Raw genomic sequence first — 22,854 nt, 5'->3', positions numbered from 1 at the left:
TTTTTCCCCTCTGTATGCTACACGGTAGGGTCTCATCAGTTATCTGTTTCATACAGAGTAGGGCATACATGGTGGAGGAGGCAATGGCAAGCCTCTCCAGTACTCTTGCCTAGAAAATCCCATGGATGGAGGAGCCTGGTAGGCTGCAGTCCATGGGGTCACTAAGGGTTGGACATGACTGAGCGACTTCACTTTCACTTTTCACTTTCACACACTGGAGAAGGAAATGGCAACCCACTCCAGTGTTCTTGCCTGGAGAATCCCAGGGAAGGGGGAGCCTGGTGGGCTGCCATCTATGGGGTCACACAGAGTCGGACACGACTGAAGCGACTTAGCAGCAGCAGCAGGGCATACATGGTAGAGGACGGAGGCTGTGGGTGATGATGCCGGGGGGATTGTGGAATTGGTGTCTGATGGGGACAGAGTTTCAGTTTAGGAAGGTGAAAAATTCAGGAGACGAATGGTGGTGAGAGTTGCACAACAATGTGAATGTACTTAGTGCCACTGAGCTGTACAGAGTTAAATACGGTTAATACAGGATGTTTTATATTGTATGACTTTTACCACAATATAAACATTTTTAAGAATTAATCGAATTAAAATAAAATGGCAAATAATGAAGAAGTAATTGTGTTTAATCTTAGACAAAACAGCAACAACAAAAAGACATGATGTCAAGACACAAAGTTCTGAAATTTGAGGCTCTAGTGGAGGGAAGCACCTTTGGGGGAGAGTCTTGGGCCAGATTCTGGACTCTGATGTGTTAGCCCAAGGGAGGCAGCTTCTTGGTACCACTTCTTCCGTTAAGATGGATGATCTTCAAACTTCCGCTTATTATTGGCCATCCATTTTTTTATCTGCAAGTATCAATGAAACCAAGCCTGGGTGAAAGAGATAGGCTTTCTTTATCCAGTGTCTAATGAGCAAATGATAGAGGCAAGTTTTCTGTCTGTACAAAGGGAAGTTCTGGGAAGCCCGTGGGCTGGAAATTTAAGACTGGTGTTAACTCGAGGGCATGGGCAAAGCATGTCCTCCTGGCATTGGAGAAGTTCGGATCTGAGCCACCTTCCACTTGTTCGTTGCTTTCTTCCAGCATTCAGTGCAAATTTATTACCTACTTCTCAGACGCTGGACACTGTGCTGTAAGCTGGCATTCCACAGTCAACTGTCCCCCAGGGCCTGTCCTCCTGAATGAGACTAGGCTTCTTCTGTCCCCCAAGGCTTATTGGTGTTGGCGAAGAGGTCCTGGTTTTCGTAAGACCAAAGGAGCGGGAGGGCACTAATCTGTCTGTGTGTCTCGGGAGAGTGTGGGAGACCGTGTGCAAGCCAACCAGGTATTTGCAAGCCTCCCTCATCTAATGATTCACCTGGGCTTTAGTCTCCTCATCTGTAAAACGGGAAGAGTAATATGCACACAATATGTTGAAAGGGTAAAGGCTTAATAACATTCACTTGTACGTATATACCTCCTTTTCTTCATCAGTTTACCCATGATAGATATTTAGGTTGTTTCCACTCGTGGCTATTGTAATTGACGTGGGGATGCAAATTATTCAGCCTTAAAGAAGGAAACCTTGTCATGTGCTACAACAGGAGTGAACCCTGAGGACCTTATGCTAAATAAAATAATCCAGTCACAGAAGGATAGATACTGCCTGATTCCACTGCTATGAGGTATGTAAAGCAGTCAGGCACTTCTTAGCACAGCAGAAAGTAGGATGGTGGTTGCCAGTGGCTGAGAAGGGGAATCCAGAGTTACTGTTCCAGGGTTCTAGAGCTTCTGCTACACAAGCTGGAAAAGTTCCAGAGAGCTGCTGTCCATCACAGCACATACAGCTGAGACCACTGTGCTGTGCTGTGCTGTGCTCAGTCACTTAGTCCCGTCCGACTCTTCGCCAACCCGTGGACTGAAGCCCTCCAGGCTTCTCTGTGCGTGCAAATTGCCAGGCAGGAATCCTGGAGTGGGCTGCCATTTCGTACTCCAGGGGATCTTCCCAACCCAAGGATCAAACCCGCGTCTTTGTGTCTCCTGCATTGGCAAGCATATTCTTTATCACTGTGCTTCCTGAGAAGCCCAAACATGAATGTATTGTACTTCTAAAAATTTGTTGAGGATAGATTTCATGTTAAATTTTCCATCACAATAAAAAGGGTAAAAGCAAAAAATACTATATATTCTTTATGAATATTTACATTGATAGTAAGTGTATAAAAACATGGAAGGATGCCATCTACCAGTCTTCTGCAAGCAATTGTTTCTAGGAAGGGAGGGAGAGAAATGAGATTGGGGATAGGAGGATGTCAGTGTATTTGTAAAGTCCTAATTCTTAAAACAAAAGGATCTGAAGCTAAGGGGGCAAAATATGAATTTATCAAATTGGGGTAAGGGGTACATTGGGATTTATCATTATTTATGGTCTTTGAAATATTTAACAACAATAATTAAGAAAAAGAAAGTGCTTATATTATGTTTAAAATATTTAACAATAATAATTAAAAATAAGACTGGGCTCAGCAAAGTGCTTGCCACAGAGAAGAGCTCAAAGAGTGGCGGCCAAATAACAGAGGGAAACTCAAAGCCCACAGTACGGCGATCCAGAAGAAGTCCAGAAGCTCTTCTAGAAGAACTCAGGCTTTCTTGAAGCTGGGGAAGGGAGCTGGGGCCACAGCACAAGAGCTCTCTGATGCTGAAGGCCAGCTCCAGGCCTGGGGGCCTGCCCCACAGGTTTATCATGAACAGAAATGGAGTCTCAGCTCCAGCCCTGACCCCTCATTATCAGGGACTGCACAGCAAGACAGCTGGGACTCTCTCTCTGTTGTTGGTAACCGTGCAAAGTGGTGCAGCTATTTTGGAAACCAGTTTGGTCATTTGTAATCAAGTTAAATATTCACTTACCCTATGAACTAGCATTACCACTCTTGGGTATTTGCCCTAGAGAAGTGAAATGTACATGAATGTTTACAGCAGTTCTATTCATAGTTGCCAAAAAATGAAAATAACCCAAATATCTTCCAACTGGCAAATGTGTACAAGAATGGTGGTACATCGATACCAAGGAAAGCCACTCAGCAATAAAGAACAATGAACTCTTGATCCATGCAACCATTTGGATGCATCTCAAAGGTATCACTTGGTGTGAAAGAAGTCAGTCTCAGAAGACGACATACTATGAGGTGCCTTACATACAACATTCCGCAAAAGACAAAACCACAGTGGTAGAGAACACAGCAGTGATTGCCAGGGACTAGGGCCTCGGGAGAGGATGGCTACCAAGGGGCAGGAGAAGATGGTTTTTGAGTGTTGGAATCTGTTCTGTATCCTGATTGTGGTGGTCGGTTGGTTATACAAAACTATGCATTAAAACTCAGAATTCTGCACACCAATTTTGTGATATCTTACTATATCAATTTTATTATATCTTAATTTCAAAAACAAAACATTTTAAATGCTGGAAGTAGCAATATACTTTGCAGGTGGTCAGCCATCAAAGATTGTTTTTTGTTGTTTTTTGGTTGCTCAGTCATGTCTGAGTCTTTTGCGACTCCTTGGACTGTAGCCCACCAGGCTCCTCTGTCCTTGGGATTTTCCAGGTAAGAATCCTGGAGTACGTTGCCATTTACTTCTCCAGGGGATCTTTCTGATCCTCCATCTAACAGGAGGTTTCCTGTGTGCTGTTTTGGATCTGTCAGGAATTCTGTTTCTTATTAATTCCTGAATATTCAGGAATTAAGAGGAGAGGCAAGCCTCTCCCAGGGGCTGAGGAATCCAGGCATTTCCTTCGTTAGTTTTTCTATACGGTGATAAGTACCCTCTTCCTTTTTATGAACCATATGGTAAAAGTGATTATTTGCAACTCTCTCTCTTTAATATGGATCGCCTATGTTTTGTAAGTCTGGAATTTTAATCTTTATCTTTGCTGAGAATAACTACAGTATATAGGCCCACGCCATGTTGATTAAAACACCTTTGCTCCATCAGAGCTCTGGTCCCCGTGTCTTGCTTTCTCTCTCTCCCTCTCTCTCTTTTTCAGGCTAATTCCTGGAGCGCAGAGGCACTCTGTCTTCACTTTCCTGCCCGGGCTTCTAAGACCCTCTCGAGAAGGCGCTCTGTGCCTTCACCCCATCAAGAGGGCGCCTGAGGCCTTCGTGAACAGAGCAGGCCCCGTGCAGGGGCTTTACTGACTTTCTGTGTAAATCAAGGGAGATCAGCCTCTTTCTCTCTCCTTTACTTTCTCATCGCTCAACTCCGGACCACCAGATTCCGGTCCATTAAAGGACCAACAATCCAGGGATCGAACTCTTATGTCTCTTGCACTAGCAGGCAAGTTCTCTACCACTAGTGCCACCTGGGAAGCCCTAACATTGGCACAAAATATCTGAAATTTGTCATATTTGCAAAACGTGAAGCAGTTGTTTTGTATATATCTTTCAAAACACACCGTATCTGTCCCAGTTCATTTTATGCAGAACGCAAGTCTAATGTACGCATGCGTACTGGGAAATGGAGTTTCCCTTCAGTGTGTGAATTCTGTGTCCCTCTTGAAGGGGTTAATGAGTAAAACCGGGAACTGCGGGCTGAGAATGGAGACAAGGTCGGCAGAGGTAGAAGTGGATTATGTATTCTTTCTATTTATTTATTATTTATTGCCTTGAAGCCCTAGAAGAGGTGGACGAACAGGCCAGAGAGGCTGGTTCAGACAGCTCACACGAGCTGAGCAAGGTGTTACCACGGCGGAACCAAGACTATAATCTTGGAGACCTGCAAGGGGCTTTGAGCAATGTCTGCCGAGCAGGTGGACAAATGGATTAATCACCCCAGGCTTATTTCCTTTCCGTGACTGAGAGTTTTTCATGCTTTGGGCATCCCAGGGGGATGGAGAGCAGTCAGAAATAGAATACAATCAAAACTTGGAACATGGACTAGATGGGGTACAGAAGCAATGTCCCTTCCCACGTGTATCATTTGCAACAAAAGAAAACAAATTTGCAAATTAATATTGGGATGCATAAACAATGTGAATGGATGGATGGATAGAAGGGTAGCTAACTGCTGGACAGATATAGGATAAAAACAAACACAGGTCCTCAAGAAGATGAAGCATAACTCTCCAGTCTGTACGTGTTGGCTACGCATAATGACTTCCTTCTAATAAGTATATGTGGAAATTGGGGGAAAGAGTAACTTCCCTCTTTGGGGTGAAAAATCCTAGTAAATGCTGCCTCGGCCAGTGATCAAGGACCAACTTCAGCAGTGATAAAGCATGGGATAGGATAGTTCATCCCTTTAATGTGATGTGATGTGAATGGCACTTTACCTCTAAGGTCTTTCTTCCAAAACTTATAACCTCAGGCTAGTCATGAGAAAATCATCATATTCACAATAGGCAAGATATGGAAATGATCTAAGTATTCCTCTACAAATGGATGGATAAAGAGACAGGGAATATATCGTGGAATACTACTTTAACCACGAGAAAGGAGGAAATCCTGCCATTTTTCAACAATAGGGATGAATCTTGAGGGCATTACACTAAAAAATAAGCCAAGCAGAGGAAGATGCAGGCGGTATGGTATCCATTATATGCGGAACCTCAGAAGGCTGAACTCATAAAAATAGAAAGTAGAATGGTGAAAGACCGGGAAACGGGGAGCTGTTGGTCAAAGGTCACCACCATCAGTTACAAAACGAACAAGTTCCGGAGATCTGATAGAAAGCATGGCAATAATGGTCAGTAATACTCTATTTCCATACTTGAAAACTGCTAACAGAGTAGATTTTAAATATTCTCACCACAACAAAGAAATGATAATTATGTAAGGTGACAGAGGTTCTAACTAACCCGACGTGGTGATCATTTCACAACATGTAAGTGTATCAAATCATCACAGTGAACATCTTAAACTTACACATCTTTTTATTAAACTTTTTTGTTTTATACTAGAGTATAGCCTATTAACAATGTTGTGATAGTTTCAGGTGGACAGCAAAGGGACTCAGACATGTATCCATTCTCCCCTAAACATCCCTCCCATCCAGGTTGCCACATAACATTGAGCAGGATTCCCTGTGCTATATAGTAGGTCTTCGTCGGTTACCCATTTTAATACAGCAATGTGTGAATGTCCCTCCCAAACTCCCTAACTATCGCTTCCCCCCATCTGCCCCCCAAGAAACCATAAGTTTGTTCTCTAAGTCTGTGAGTCTGTTTCTGTTAAACTTACACACTTTAGTATCTCAATAAAACTGGAAAAAATAAATTTTAATTAATTATTTTGAAGAAAATTATCAGGCAATTCCCAACTGAGGGACACTTTGCCAAGTACCTGATGATTATTCCTCAAACCGTCAAGGTCATCAAATACAAGGAGAGTCTGAGAAACTGTCGCAGCCCAGAGGAACTTAAGGAGTTGTTGTTCAGTCGCTCAGTCACGTCCGACTCTGCGACCCTGTCCTTCACCGTCTCCTGGAGTTTGCTCAAATTCATGTCCACTGAGTCCGTGATCCCGTCCAAACATCTCATCCTCAGTCATCCCCTTCTCTTCCTGCCTTCAATCTTTTCCAGCATCAGGGTCTTTTCCAATGAGTCAGTTCTTCGCATCAGGTAGCCAAAGTAATGGAGCTTCAGCTTCAGTATCAGCCCTTCTAATGAATATTCTAATTGATCTCCTTTAGGATGGACTGGTTGGATCTCCTTGCAGTCCAAGGGACTCTCAGAAGTCTTCTCCAACACACAGTTCAAAAGCATCAATTCTTCTGTGCTCAGCCTTCTTTATAGTCCAACTCTCACATCCATACATGACCACTGGAGAAACCACAGTTTTGACTAGGTGGACCTTGCACAAACTGAAGGAGAGAGGACAACAGAATGTACTGTGGGTCTTCCTCTGTGGTGCAGTGGTTACGAATCCACCTGCCAGTGCAGGGGACACATGTTTGATCCCTGATCTGGGGAGATTTCACACGCTGAGGAGCAACTAAGCCCCTGAGCCACCCGCCCTAGAGCTGCGCTGCACAACACGAGGAGCCGCTGCAGTGAGAGGCGGGCGCACAACACGAGGAGCCGCTGCAGTGAGAGGTGGATGCACTGCAACTGGAGAGCAGCCCCCACTCCCCGCAGCTAGAGAAAAGCCAGATGCAGCAGCACAGCAAACACGACCAGAGTGAGCAAATAAAAACGCAACCCAACACAACCAAAAATAAATAAACAAGCACATGAATTTTAAAAATGTAGTGTGATATCCTGGATGAAATCATAGAGCAGAAAAACAAGGCACAAAGTAAGGAAAGCTGAGGACAGTGCATTACTTCGGCTGACAGTACTGTGTCAGTATTAGCTCACTCGCTGTGGCAAACGCACTGCACTAATATAGGAGGCTAGCACACGGAGGGGACAGTGCAAGGGGCCTCTGAGTCACCATCATAAGCTTTCTCTAAATCTAAAATGCTTTAAAGTTTAAAGTTCGTTTAAATAAATAACTTAGAAAAGTGTTCATGGTAGAAGCTGCTGCTGCCGCTGCTGCTAAGTCACTTCAGTTGTGTCCAACTCTGTGTGGCCCCATAGACAGAAGCCCATCAGGCTCCCCGTCCCTGGGATTCTCCAGGCAAGAACACTGGAGTGGGTTGCTATTTCCTTCTCCAATGCATGAAAGTGAAAAGTGAAAGTGAAGTCGCTCAGTCGTGCCCGACACTTAGTGACCCCATGGACTGCAGCCCATCAGGTTCCTCCATCCATGGGATTTTCCAGGCAAGAGTATTGGAATGGTAGAAGCTAGGTGGTGAATAATATTGGCGTGCAGGGTGAAATTCTTCCAACTTCGTTGTGTGTTCGAAATTACTCCTAATTTTACAAGTTAATGTGTGAGTGTTTCATTTAAACTGCAGGATAGGAAGATCCTGAACTGCTTCAAGCAGCTAGTAAGCAGCGTCGTAAATTAAAATGAGCTGTATAGCGCTAATCAGTTCAGTTCAGTCGCTCAGTCGTGTCCGACTCTCTGTGACCCCATGAATCACAGCACGCCAGGCCTCCCTGTCCATCACCAACTCCCAGAGTTCACTCAAACTCATGTCCATCGAGTTGGTGTTGCCATCCAGCCATCTCATTCTCTGTCGTCCCCTTCTCCTCCCGCCCCCAATCCTTCCCAGCATCAGAGTCTTTTCCAGTGAGTCAACTCGTCGCATGAGGTGGCCAAAGTATTGCAGTTTCAGCTTTAGCATCAGTCCTTCCAATGAACACCCAGGATTGATCTCCTTTAGAATGGACTGGTTGGATCTCCTTGCAGTCCAAGGGACTCTCAAGAGTCTTCTCCAGCACCACAGTTCAAAAGCATCAATAAAGATGTACAAATTACCTCTGAAGGCTCATCCTCACTTGGTGTATGTTCATTGCTTTATATGACTCGATGTAAACTGATTTATAAAGATATTGCTAATGTCCTCATCAACTTTGGTTCCTCCAACCCTGGACCTCCCAGCCTTGAGATGTTAAGATTCTTAATTGCAGCTTCTCCTACATGCCCCACAGTTGGAGAGACGCTCTGTATTAACATATTTCTGCAGATGACCTACTTCACAGACAAAAACAGACTCTCAGGTATAGCTCCCCCACTTCCTGTCCTTCTACCTACAAACTTATTTATAATCTTCCCACCCTCACCCCTTCCTTCCAGTCTTGAGAGCTGTTTAGGGTTGACTCCTCCCTCTGCCCTCCACCCTCCCCTTCCTAATTCTTCCACACCAGTCACATTTTCCATCCATGATTTTATTGTTTTCCTAAATCTTCATATTCCTCTCCACCGACTCTTCTTCACAGACCTCCCTCCAAGTCTGTGAATTTCACCTTTAAACAATGAACTGAGTTCTCTAGAGGTAAAATGAATCAAACACAAAAAATCTTTTCCCTTGCCTCTGTTCCTCTATTTTTCTCACAGTCGGGGTTCTTAGGAGGACGCTGTCTACACTTGCCGTCTGCACTCACATTCATTCCCAGTGCCCGACTCTCACGAAGCCCTCTGCCCAGCTTACTGGTGGTTTCCCCAAGGTCCACCCAAGCAGCCTGGCTGTCAGCAGCAGGTGACCCCCAGGACTTAGTGCCCATACGGCGTTCTCCACCCCCCCACTTTTGTGACTAATCCTTGTCAGCATCTCTTGCTGGTTCCTCTTTCTCTGGTCACCCTGATAAATATCAGAGCTCTGTCTTGACCTTCTTATCATGGCTTCGCACACTCTTCCTGCATGATCCAACTCCTCTCGAGGTCTCCATCTCTCTGATGACACCCACATCTGCACTTCCCCACACAATACAAAGGGCTGACATGCAACTTCTGAGGACCGACCATATGCTAGGCACTGTTTAAGCGCTTTCCATACCTTGTCTCATCTGATCTTTACAACAAGCGTAGGAGGGTGGTACTGTGATTATCTTTCCATTTTATGGAACACAGAGAGATCAAACAGTTTGCCCAAGTTCACACAGCCTTGAACCCTGCCCATGCTGCAACTACCACACTACTCTTCTTGCAGAACATCTCCACCTAGAGTTCCTTCATTTGCCCCAAAGTCAACATGTCCCAAATGGAAATCATATTCTTTCCCCACCTTGCATTTTTAGAGGAAGCTCCAGACTTGCTTTTACAATTGGGCAGAGAGGAACTCCTTAAGAAAAAGAAAAGCAAATGAAAATAGTGATTACAACGTGAGGCTCAGAGTCTTGAAACTTCAGCCTGGATTTTTCTCAACACATTTCTGGTGCTGCAGCAGGGTGACCGTTAGACACACACGTCTCATCAGTTTTTCCATGGCTTCTCATCATCCTCTGTTCAGTGTAAGTCGCTCAGTCGTATCCAACTCTGTGACCCCATGGACTGTACAGTCCATGGCATTCTCCAGGCCAGAATGTTGGAGTGGGTAGCTTTCCCTTTCCAGGGGATCTTTCAGACCCAGGGATTGAACCCAGGTCTCCCGCATTGCAGGTGGATTCTTTACCAGCTGAGCCACCAGGAACTGAGGTCTAAATCCCTCAGTTTAGCATTTCCCAACTCTGCCTGACATTGCCAGGCTTACTTCTCACTCTGTTCTCCTTTTTTTCCTTTTTTCAAGAAATAATTCTTGAGTACTAAGAGTAGACCCAATTCCAATGTGTGTGTGTGTGTGTGCCTGCGTGTGTGTATGTGGTGTGAGGGAGTTTTTCCATAACACCAAGCAACATTTGTCCACCATAGTATGTACGATGTGTGTGTGTGTTAAGTCACTCAGTCGTGTCCAGCTCTCTGCGACCCCATGGACTGTAGCCCACCAGGTTCCTCTGTCCATGGAATTCTCCAGGCAAGCATACTGGAGAGGGTTGCCACTTCCTACTCCAGGAAACCTTCCTGACCCAGGGATCGAACCCAGGTCTCCTGCATATGGGCTTCCCTGGTGGCTCAGACAGTAAATAACCCTCCTGCCAATGCAGAAGACTCAAGAGACAGGAGTTTGATCCCTGAATAGGAAAGGTCCCCTGGAGTAGGAAATGGCAACCCTCTCCAATATTCTCGCCTGAAATATCTCATAGACAGAGGAGGCTTGAGGGCAGCAGCCCATGAGGCAACAAAAGAAGTGGACGTGACTGAAACAACTAAATAACAACTTGTGTGTGTGTGTGTGTGTGTGTGTGTGTGTGTAGCTGAATCACTTTGCTGAATACCTGAAACACAGTAAATCAACTATACCTCAATAAAAAAAATTTTTTTTAAGATTTTGGATCCTTTCTCAAACATTCGTCGCTACATGAATGACCTTGGGCAAGCCTCTTCACCTCTTCGCCTCAGTTTCCCCAACGTGACCTGGGGACACAAGTGTCATGTCGTTGGGTTTGGAGAAAGAGTAAATAAGACAGCTTAATAAAATAATAAGGTTTCAACAAAATTATTTTCTCTCTCCCTTTCTTTAGACAAACAAAGACCTCGCTGCCTAAAAGTTATGCCGTGGTATCAGAAAGCACCTTTGTTCTCTGCTCCTGTTCTGCCAAAGTGAGAAAATGGTCAGAATCATGGGGTGAGTCTCAGTTCCCCATTTTGTTTATCCAAGTTGATATTTCCCATTTGCCACAATAGCACAAAAAAAAAAGAAAAAAGAAAGAAACATCGAAACTGTTTCACTTCCTCTTCGCTCAAGACCCAACATGACGATCCCAATTGCCCTCCAGAGACCTAGCTGCACACCAAACAAGCAGCAGCGTCTTCAGAAGGCAGGAAGGTGTCTCTTCAAGGCTTGGAAACAGGACGACAGCGGGAACACCAGGGGAGCAGGCGTCAGACCCAGCCTCCAAGGGCCTGCGAGAGTCCACCTCATGGAACACCCTCCCGTGTCCCCACCTCGCATGGGAGCAGATCATTCAACTTCTTAATTAGTTATTGTGGGAGGAATAATTCACATGGCTGAATTATTTTTCCTTCTCATTTAGTCCTTTTTGTCTTGCTCTTTAAAACAAAGTCCAAACAGACTTCGGGCCACATGATCATCTAGGAAGGTATGGTTCGATGGTTTGGAAGCTGGTTTTCTGAAAGCCCTGGTTCCAGGAAAGTTCAACTAGTTTGCCATACTTTGCTAGAAGGACAACTGCGGATGCACACACACACACACACACACACACACACACACGCACACACACACAAACGCACACACTCACCCCTCCCCTGGCCCCAGTTCTGCTGCACTCCCCTACCCCCAACCCCAGGAAGCAGATTTCTCAACCAGCAGGGCCTGGTATGAGTCACGGGCAATTCCGTTTTCTTTGGCATAAGACCTCCCTCTCACTCTTGGGGCCACAAATGGTTGCTGAGAAGGAGGTGCGGTCCTTATCTTGAGGGAAATTCACACATCTGTGCCGCGGCAGGGGAAGAGCACAGTCTCTCTGCTCAACCGTCTGAGAGTCACAGAGGCCCTTGTTCCTGGTAAAGGCCTGTGTTCCTGGTCGAGGGCTGCAGTCTGCAGGATGTGCAGATGGTGGGGGAACAGTGCGGGGAAAGAAGGCTAATGTGAACTGTAGGCTCCTGGCGGGGGGGTCTGCCCACGGTCACATGATTAGGGGGGAGCGGTGTGTATAACTCGAGGGGTGCATGGTGGGTTAGTCTCTATGTGTTTCCAACTATTGTGACTCCATGAACTGTAGCCGCCAGGCTCTTCTGTCCATGGGGTTTCCCAGGCAAGGATACTGGAGTGGGATTGCCATTTCCTTCTCCAGGGGATCTTCCTGACCCAGGGATCAACCCTGCATCCCCTGCATTGCAGGCAGATTCTTTACCACTGAGCCCCCAGGGAAGCCCTGTGTATACTCACACTTACGGGCAAAGGGAAAAATAGGAGAGGAAGCAGAGGTCATTACTATCTGGCACCACAGCTGGTTTCTGGGGCTTTCAAACTTTCCTTTAGCTGCTGCTGCTTTGGGGGAGGGAATAAAAAAGAAGTCCCACCCGCTCCTCCCTGTACCTCCGTTGATCCATGAGGAGGGATGGCCAGGTCCATTGCTCACACAGTATTCCTTCTTTCCTCAGATCATCTCAGACGAAGCAAAGAGAATCATGGTGGCAGGAGAGGAAGATCCCTCCTAGGAGGACCAGACTCCCTGAATCCGTGAGAGTGGTTCCACGGCTTCTTGGGGATGGGGAAGATGAGTCTTCAGGAAGATTCAGCTCAGGCATCTTGTGTTTCCTGCCCTCTCTTGGGTGGAAATGATGCATCCCGCTTCTTGTCACCCACCCACAGGCTGCCCCCATCCTGAATAGGGACAGGGAGGACAGAGAAACCAAGCGAAGCCACTGGCAAATATGAAATATTATGCAAAAAAAAAAATTTTTTTTAAAGAAGCAAAATGATTTGGAGTGTGGGTCTTTTGTTGCTAATGTTCTGTGTTGTGGTTTTTAAGGATGAATGTATGAACGTATCATCTGCATAAATGAAAATTAACAAAAATTATCATCAAAACAGCAAAAGAGAAAGCAGTCATAGGCCTGATTGGCAACTCTGCCCCAGGGGTCAGCCCTGCCTGAAGCCCTTTCATCCCAGTCCTCTGAAGGCTGCCGTGGAACATTCTGGTGACCAAAGGGGCCTGCGCCCGTCTCAGGACACAGAGGGCGTCTGTTGACCCTTGACGCCCAGTGGGCAGGTGGGAGGGTACAAATCCCAGACAACAAGTTGATGCAAAACGGCACTGCCCAGCCAAACCACAGGAAGAGGAGAAATTCAGTAAACAGAAGACACTTCACTGAACCCAGACGAGGCAAACGCCCACGTCTGGGTCTTAGGTGAAGGAGAACGTATCAAGTATGTTCTTAGTGAGGGTTCATCAGAAAATAAAATGTTTTACAGCATGCATCCTGGGGAGGGCCATTGTGAGTCCAGAGTCCTGGGCCCTGGTTTCCCCAGGTTCAGCGCCAAGAGTCCACCGTGGCCTCTGCTCTGCCAGCCAGGATACAGTCTCAGGAAGTGGAGCGAAGGAGGGTATCCACTCAGATAACCTGAAACCCAAGCTCCTCGGTCCCCGGAATTTTATGTGGTTCTGCTGTGCTTCCCCCAGCAGAGGGCAGGGCAACATCGCTCTCCTCTCTCCCCTCCCCACCTCCAGGTCCAAACTAGAGAAGGTGAGCAGTAGCAAAACTGTGGCTTTTCTCCAGGGGTGGAAAGGCGGAAAGCCTGATTTCCTTCTGAGCCCTTGACTGGGCCAGGAATCGCGGAGATCCTGATGTCACTGCTCCGAGCATCAGCGCTGTGGGTGCATCTCTGTCACCCTGGGCTCAACTCTGCCCCTTTTATGGTGAGGCTGGAAGAAACAGTATGAGGCTTCTCCGAAGCCTTTAGGTCCTGTCTGGCAGACGTTTCCTGCTGAGGTTATGACATCACTGCGTGGCCTTTCCTCCTTAGGAGAGCGGGGGTCCAGGTGTTGTTCCTGGGATGTCCCTTGAGCTGAAAAGAACAAGTATCAGTGATGGTTTTACTCCCTAGGGAATGTGCTGTTTCTAAGGAAAACTGCTGCTGCTGCTGCTGAGTCACTTCAGTCGTGTCCGACTCTGTGTGACCCCATAGACGGAAGTCCACCAGGTTCCCCCGTCCCTGGGATTCTCCAGGCAAGAACACTGGAGTGGGTTGCCATTTCCTTCTCCAAGGAAAACTGCAGAAACCCGAAATGCATTTGCCGCAGACAAAGCCAGATCAGCAGAACAGGGGTTTGGACTGAGAGGCCAGTTCAGCTCTGCCGTGGGTAGAGAGAGAATGCAGAATGTGGTGTTACAGTTCCTGGGGTTTAGGGAGCTCAGAAACTCCTTCTCTCTCAGCCCTTGCTGCACCACTCTTAATGGTGCAGAAAACTGCCCTCTCCCTGTGATGACACGGTGCTCTGCAGCCTCGGCTTTTCTCTCATTTTCAGCTTTTCCCTGATGGTGTGAGAGAGGTGGGTGTGACTCCCGGGGCCTTTCTGCAGCCTCTCCTCCCCCTGATCACCCGCTCTCTTTCTCCCCTGCCTTCTGCTTGTTCTCTCCCTTTTCCTCCCATTCTTCTCTGTCCTCTGTCCTCTCTCGGCCAGCCCCAGGCAGGAAGAAGAGCGTGCCACTTTCTGGTTAAGAAGTTTTTCTTTGCACAAACACAGCCAGTTTATGATGTTGCCCTTCCCAGCTGGGGACGTGTTTATTTACATTTAGTAACATGAGAGAGGCTCAGCTGGCAGTTTTTAAGACCAGAGAAAATTAGTGATACTTAAAAGTGATGCCCTTGGAGACTTCCCTGGTGGTCCAGTGGTTAAGAATCTGAGCTTCCAATGCAAGGGAGCAGGTTTAGTCCCTGGTCAAGGAACCAAGATCCCACAAGCTTCATGGCATGGATAAAATAAGTATTTAAAAAAAAAAAACGTTACCTTGCCAAGGGGCTGAGCTGCTGTTTGATTCAGCCGGCCACTAAACTCTGAGTAGAGGGGCTTCTGGAGGGGAGTGTTAGAAAGGAAGAGGGCTAAGCTATCCCTTGATGTCAGGGTTAACTTTCGCCATGTCCCCAAGCCAAGTGACAGAGACAGAAGCACAGAGGGAACGAGGGAGGCAGATTAAGACAGAGAGAGCCGGGGAGGCCAAAACACCAAAGGGCAAAGCGCGAGAAAGAAGAGTGACCATTCTTGAATATGTTTAAAAATCACAAATAATATCTGAAGACAGATGTTTTAGTTTTTTCATAATTTATTTTGAAATCTTTTCAAACTTACATTAAAGTTGCAATAATATTAAAAGAAAAACAACAAAAAATCTCTGTATTCTCATGTTCCCATCATACCACTGTCCCAATTATTACTTCAGCACACGCGCTTCATCAACCACAGCCTCTTTCATCTCCCCTCCCTCCCTCCATCCCTCCATCCCTTCCTTGACAAGGAAAAGAGTTTAAAGGGGAGATTTCCTTATTTACTAAATGAAAGAGCCCCCGCAGCAGGTGACTGGCAACCCGGGAAGACGCCATATGAACCAGACCGAACTGACTGTAAAGCACAGGAAACTTTATTCCGTGCTCTGTGGTGACCTAAATGGAAAGGAAATTCAAAAAAGAAGGGATAGATGTATAGCTGATTCTGCTTTACAGCAGAAACTAACACAACATCGTAAAGCAAATATACTCCAATAAAAATTTAAAAAAATTAAAAATGGACTAGAACCTTGGGCAAGGTCCCCAAGCCTTTGTTCTGGCCTACAAGGCAACTTGGACCCTCACTGCTCTGTGGTGCTGGATGGTTGAAATGAACAGTGGGCCCCCTTGAGGCTTGTCCTGGAGAGCCAGGTCATGGGTTGGTCTGCCTGGGGAGACCAGAGACCCCAACCACTGATATCCCTGTCCTACTGACACCCCCTCAGATTAGAGTGACGTGCTGTGTGTGGAGTGGGAGGAACAGCCCAGGGATTGCACAGCCTCCTGCTGGACCCAAGACCTGCCTCTTACAAGATGTTTGTCTAAGTCCCCTAATCTCTGTCAGCCTTGGTTTTCCCATCTGGAGAATGGCAGTATTAATATTCCTTAATGCTACTATAAGAATTATTAATAATATTAATACACTGTTGAACAAGGAAACAAGGAATGGTTTTGCTTTGAACCAACCTTTACTAAACATTGCACTGGGGGCATGTTGTACGTCAGTGACCCCAGCTGACCCTCACATCACCTCTACCAGGTAAGGACCACAGACATTCTGTTTACATGACACTGAGAAAGGCAAAGCAAAAGTTCCCGCTGACAGGGTGGCCCCAACACCCTTCTCTTTCACAGCCCACGTATCATAGGCGACCAAGACACGGGCACTTCCTTCCCTTCCCCGCCTGCTTTCTTGGTTGGGCTTTCTGTTCGGACAGGCCCATTCCCTGGAACCGGAGCCCAGCTCTACAGAGGTGCAGAGAAGCGGCTTGGCCTTGGTGGGTGTCAGGAAGCTCCTAGTCCCAACTCCAGCAACCAAGAGCTGGCGGAGGCATCTTGGACAAAGTCATTTTACCTCTCTGATGTCTCTGATTCCTCCTCAGAGGAATGGAGGTGGAGGTGATGTAATGGGTGCTCCTGCCCAGACACACTGTTTCAAGGACCCAGGGGTAGGAGGCAGAGTGATCATTGCAGAGAGAAGCCATAGCTCACAGGATGGGAGAATTCTCTTCCTCTTTCTTAGCCCCACCCTGCAACCTCCCTCAGACCTATGGACCCTCAGCGCACAGGGCAGGCTGCAGCTGCACCCAGACTTTAGTAGGGGAGAAACGAGGACCACAGAACCTGAAATGTACTCAGATCTGGGATTTAGGCCCCTGGTCCATTGCTGAGCAGATTTTAGATAAAACACATAGGTTTCAAGTTCAGACATGTGGGACTTCAGGTCTGTCTTGTCCCTTCCTAGCTATGTGACCCTGGGCAAATCACTGTCTCTCCGAGCCTCAGTTTCCCTGTCTATAACGTGGGAATAAAGCTAGTGCTACCTCCAAGGGTGGATGTAATAAAACAAGGCTTAGAAAGCACGCCAGACCGAACCTCCAGGGCATAGCAAATGCTCATCCATGCTGCTGCTCCTGTGCTTTTGCCAAGAGCCGAGGGGCTGTGCTCCCCAGCTTCCAGTCCCCACTAGACTCGCCAGACACTGCTGCCCATACTGGCTGGGAGCATCATTTGGGCTTCCCAGGTGGCTCAGTGGTAAAGAATCGCCTGCCAAGCAGGAGATACAAAAAACGCAAGTTTGATCCCTAAATCAGGAAGACCCCCTGGAGTAGGAAATGGCAGCCCACTCCAGTATTCTTGCCTGCAGAAGGCCATGGACAGAGGAGCCTGGAGGAGCACAGTCCATGGGGTCGCAAGAGTCAGACACGACTGAGCGTGCACACATGCACTGTTTGCAGGTGCCTGAAGAAACGTTTGAAAGATGAATGCTCTGCTCTGCTCATGGATTTTCAATTTAAATTTACTGAGTCCCTAATTATAATCTCAGCGAGAATGAAAGGACCGAGACCAGCAGGGGTTGTCGAAGACCAATTACTTGGCAATTTTCTTTTTTCCAGTGGAAGCAAGGGGAGGTGGAGGAGCAGGACACAAGGAGGAACCGATTCTTTTTTCCTCCCCTTTCTCTGGGCTTCATGTTCTCTGCCCCATTGGCAAGGCTGGGGGGCTGCCTGGGAGCCAACTCAGTGCTTCTTTGGAGGGCGGCCACCGATTGGTGTCTGGGGGTGGTGGGGGGAGGGGAGCTTGCGGTAGGTGGGGAGTTACCCATAAACTGACATCTCTTTGACATCCTCCTTTCTTGAAAAGCTTCCAGAATCTGCTTTCCCTTCCTGGTTAACAGATAACTCTAGGAAACAAACCTATTTGATAGTTGGTTTTTTTCAAATTTCCAAAAGCAGAAAACACACTTGCATAGAATTATCCAGTGTGCTTGTCGAAGATTCAGGCCCCAAAGTCTCACCCCAGACCTACAGTATCAGCCTCTGTTGCCTGTGGGTTGACGCTGGCATCTGCACATGGCTAGTGACCTGGGAGATGCTCAGAGACACTGAAAGCTAAGATCTACTCCTCGCCCCCACCAGCTTGGGCTGTAAACTCCTTGAAAGCATCCTGTTTCCCCAAGGCAGCAAGATGCAAGGCTACGCCCTGTGTCTGATGCCTGATGGCCCATCATTGCATCCTTGGGCAATTCAGCTCATCACTTCTTGGGTACCTTTGGTCACCAGCTTTGTAAGTAAGTGTCATATATGCAGAAAAGTATGGCTTAAGACTTGCTTTGTCTTTTGCACTGAGTGACCCAAACCAGTACATTGCTGTTCGGAGAGTATCTGATCCAGAAGAAGTCTAAGCAAACATTTTTGAGTGTGAGAACAAAGACGCCGGGCCTTACATTTCTGGTTCTCCCACCACTTACCAGCAAAGCCACTTGTCTCTTGAAGCACCTCTCCAGGCTTCAGCTTCCTCAACTGTAAAAATAAGATAATCATAGAACCATCTCCTGGGAGGATAACTTGAGATTGTGCATGCATGCCCATCAGTGCACACACACACGTGCATGCAGAAAAGCGTGTGCCCGCATGCACAGTGCCTCACAAAGTGCCAGGTGCATACGAATTATGAACTAGCTGCTGTTATTGAAGGCTTTCTCCACACTAAGCACAGTGCGGAGTGCCATAGCTGGGTTCTCTCTTTCAGTCCTCGCCATGGGGCTTCCCGGGGGCTCACCAGTAAGAATACACCTGCAATATAGGAGACGCAAAAGACTCAGGTTCGATCCCTGAGCCAGGGAAGACCCCTGGAGGAGGAAAGAGTAACCCACTCCAGCATTCTTGCCTGGAGAGTCCCAGGACAGAGGAGCCTGAAGGGCTGCAGTCCATGGGGTCGCAAAGAGCCGGACACGACCGAGCAACTGAGCGTGCACACACACACATCTGGTAAGCAGGTTTTTGTCCTGTTTTACAGAGGAGAGAACTGAGACTCAAAGGGATGAAGTAACTGGTGCAAGGTTAAAGAAGCTGTAAAGTTGGAGCCGCTGGTTTATTCATAAAATATTGACTTCTCTGTGTGTGCCAGGCTCTATTCCAGGCACTGGGGATTTTGTGGTAAACAAGATAGAAGAGGTTCCTGGTACCTTGGCGGTCATGTCTATTTAGGGGAGATTTGGAGACAAAATCGTCTGACTGCAGAGCCCACAAGTCTGACCACCACTCATACAGCCTTCTTGATAGGTGGTGGGTATTATGATCCTCACTAAGCACGCAGCTAAGCCTCTCCCACCCCTGTCAGTCTGTCTGGGTCCTGGAACTCTGTCCTTGGCGGGACTTGCTGAGAAGAGCACCGATCCTGGGGGACGAAAGTCGACCCAGTGTAGAATACACACCAGCAGGTTCAGGGAAGGGGTGTAGGATCTCACAAATTCTGAGTAGAAACAGCACTCATTTTACAGTCAAATCTAGCCTTTGCTGCTTCCTGAAAACATTTTCCAATGTCCATTGACATCTCCCCATTACTAGGGGGCAGAGCTGCTCCTCCCCCAAGCCCCTGACTCGCATCTTCCCTGGAGCACCAGGGAAGGTCACCTCTGGCCAGGTGGGTTGCAAGCAGGGAGCAGGAACTTGGGCTCCCTCTAGTGAAACAGTGGGGGACCCACTCTAGGCACAGAGCAGCCTCTGTGTGACTTCCTCAAGCAGGAGCTTCCCTGATAGCTCAGTTGGTAAAGAATCTGCCTGCATTGCAGGAGACCCCAGTTCGATTCCTGGGTCGGGAAGATCCACTGGAGAAGGGATAGGCTACCCACTCCCACTCCAGTATTCTTGGGCTTCCCTGGTAGCTCAGCTGGTTAAGAATCCACCACAATGTGGGAGACCTGGGTTTGAACCCTGGGTAGGGGAGATCCCCTGGAGAAGGGAAAGGCTACTGTGGACGAGTCAGTGGGGTTGCCCAGAGTCAAACATGACTGAACGACTTTCACTTTCCCCATCAAGAAAACAGTGGGGATGAGCGAGTCTTGGTCAGAAACAGCCCCTCTAGTGCCAACCAACACAGCAGCAACTGCTCCTCTTCTGAGGTTCCTGTCTCTGCACCCAGGCTTCCCCCAGCTCTGCACACACATATCTCTGGGTTCCAGCACCATTGTAGCTCTCCTCAGGCTCCTAACCATCTTCTTCGCTACACCAAACAAGCACTTCTTCCCCTGTTGGGCAGCTGAGCTGGGCTTCCCCTGGCCCCTTCCTGCTCACCCTCCTGCTCTCTACCGGCTAGGGGTGGGGAGTGGGGGTGGGGAGTGGGGGTGGGTCATAACAGAGGTTGGTCCTGAACCCCATCTCCAGGCTCAGCTTTGCCTCCTGGAAGCCACCCCCATAGTATTTTTGGAGTCACTTAACATCCTAACGATTAGCAAACTTGCAACCAGAGGCTTGGGCTAGGCTGAGTCAGCACAGGTCCCAACAGCAGTAGGGAGCAGACCCTGGGCAGTGCCTCTTCCAACGGGTCATGTGACCTCTCAGGGCTGCAGACTCCTTGTCTGAAAACTGAAACAGGACACTGAGGTTAAAAGGGACAAAATAAGGGAAAGCACTTTGGAAAGTATAATAAATACACAAGCTGATATTAGTATCTCTATGTCTGAAGCCAGGAAATCAGATGAGATGCCTTACCCTTTAAGATTCCACTGGCTTTTTCTGGATGTTCCGCTTCACCGCCACCGCCTTGGGGGTCCCTTCCACTCTCAAGCTCTCACCATTACGTAGATGTTGGAGGGAGGGGGGCAGGGAGGGCGGGGTGTTCCCAGACACCTGGGCCTCTGAGCGCCAGCAGACCTGAGCTCAGCCGGCTTAGGGCCCGCTTGGTTTCATGGGTGCCCTGATCCTATTCCACATCAAATCTATCAGAATTTGCAATTCAATCTTTTCTCCTAATTTTCACTTTTAAAAATTCTGACAAGTCTCGGGTGTGTAGCCAAGGACTGCACAGGAAGCTCAGGGAGACAGGGGAAGTGTGCCTCACGGCCACAGGCGACTGAAAGGCGAGTTCAGACATCTCCCTAAACATCCCTCGGCTGTTCCCAAACCCTGGGGCCAGCCTCATCTCCCTTCTCCTAAACCTTCAGTCTCTCCCACCCCCAGTTCAGATCTTTCTTCAGGGACCTAAACCTCCACACAGGCAATCCCTTCCCTGAGGGGAACGTGGGTGCCAGCTGAGAGGATAATAGCTTCCTTCTTGTGTCTCTCTCTGCACTTCCCATTCCTGTGTAAGGGACAGGAAAGAGTGAGGGCCGACAGCACTTCAGGGAGGGGTGTCTGGAGGCCACCGAGAGGGGCTCCAAGGCTGCACAGAGCTCCATCCCCATAAGGGGAGGGGTCTCAGCTCCTCAAATCAGGAAATCCAACTTAATTAGGCTTTTTCTCATCTAGTAAAGGTTTGTCCTGAGATGACCTAGCTCACTGACACGTTAGGAGAGGCAGGACCCATACACTTTCCAACTCAGGTCGAAGCCACAGAAGTAAAAGGGCCCTAGAAATGCCTGCAGGTCCGTTGTGTCTGGGCCTTTGTCTTCCTGCTCTGGAATCTCTGAAGCCCAGGGACACCCAGCTCTCAGACCCTTGGCCAGAGTCAAGGGATGTGAATGGAGCTTAGAGGTTAGGCAGTGGGACTCACCGTTATTCCAGATTCCAGAGCACTCCACGAGGAATCAGAACATCCAGGAAGGGCAGCCACGGCTTTCAGGATTTTCGTCCGGACAGGGTCAGCACCCAAACAACAGCAACAACAGCAACCGTGAATACTGATAACTGCCCTCATCTGAGTGCTGGCTGTGTGCCGGGTCCTTACACACATTTTCTCACTGACTACAGTAATCATAGGATGTAGGTAGCCTCGTTTCCAGAGCGCGGAATGGAAGAACTGAGATTTAGGAGCTTTCCTTTGTCGAAAGGTGACACAGCTGGGAGGTCCATCCCACGATCCTCCTCTGTAATCTCAGTTTAGAAGCGAACTTCTCAGGGATTATTTTACTTACTCCTTACCTGGTTAGTGCCGATCTGGAAGCTAGTTCACAACCACGTCACAGACAAGGAAAGCAGGCTTAGACAAGTGGCAAGGTCCACCTCTGCTTGCTCACTAGAAGGCGAGGGCGATGCCAAACTAAAAGGTGTTGACATTCTGCGGTGGAAAGGTAACCTGGGGGAGGTCTGGGGTGTATTAAAGGAGGGAGCCTCTCCCGCCCCACTGTGGGCAAGCTTATGTGCTAGGTGGGGAAAAACAACACAAACCGCTCCCGAAAGCCTTCACACCGCCTTTCGCATGCCATTGCTTCCTGCCTTTCCGGGAACATGCCAGCTTGGCGCTGAGCTTGAATTCCTCCAAGAGCTGAGTTGGTTTCACCATCTGAGGCACTGGGCACAGGGACAAGGCTGGTTTTCTGGGGTCTGCAGCGAGCACCAGCAGAGCTTGGGAAACAGCCCCTACTCAGCACCCCACCGAAGCACATGCCCACTGTCCGCCGCCCCCCAGGATCCTGCCGGCCCCACTGGGCACAGATGTAGTTACCAATATGAAGATGAATCTTGGAAGAGACTCATTTAACTGGTAAATCCTCCCTCCACGTTCCCTCCATCTCTGCCTCCGGATGGGTCTCTAGAAGGATGGTTCTGACTAGTTGCTTGGCTCTGGTCACATGACCTTTCTCCCGGTTTCCTTGGGCTGAAGGCAGAAGGAACCTGGGTATCTGGTCTGGCTGTGGTCTTGCCAGGGTCAACTTCTATTCTCCGTGAGTGGATCTGAGGGGACAGGGCTGTGACTGGTACAGGATGGGGAGGCAGTGATAGAGGCAAAGGGTACCATCCACCCATGACTAATTACCTCTTTACTATTTCTGACACCCT

General features: G+C 48.1%; 1 long non-coding RNA gene across 1 annotated transcript in view; it reads right to left on the bottom strand.

Moving 5' to 3' along the window:
• LOC129553136 (uncharacterized) overlaps positions 1–22,305 on the bottom strand; it is a 36,915-nt gene extending 14,610 nt beyond the window's left edge. Inside the window, exons 1-2 of the long non-coding RNA XR_008685397.2 lie at positions 21,629–22,305; positions 18,387–18,438 (exon numbers count right to left, since the gene is read on the bottom strand). This is a non-coding gene — a long non-coding RNA (uncharacterized LOC129553136). The remainder of the gene's footprint in view (positions 1–18,386; positions 18,439–21,628) is intronic.
• Positions 22,306–22,854: the final 549 nt, after the last annotated feature.

Source organism: Moschus berezovskii, chromosome 18 (assembly GCF_049115385.1).
Source record: "Moschus berezovskii isolate FMDL1 chromosome 18, NW_MosBer_1.0, whole genome shotgun sequence".
Taxonomy (NCBI): Eukaryota; Metazoa; Chordata; class Mammalia; order Artiodactyla; family Moschidae; genus Moschus; species Moschus berezovskii.
This window is presented reverse-complemented; position numbering and strand designations above follow the sequence as displayed.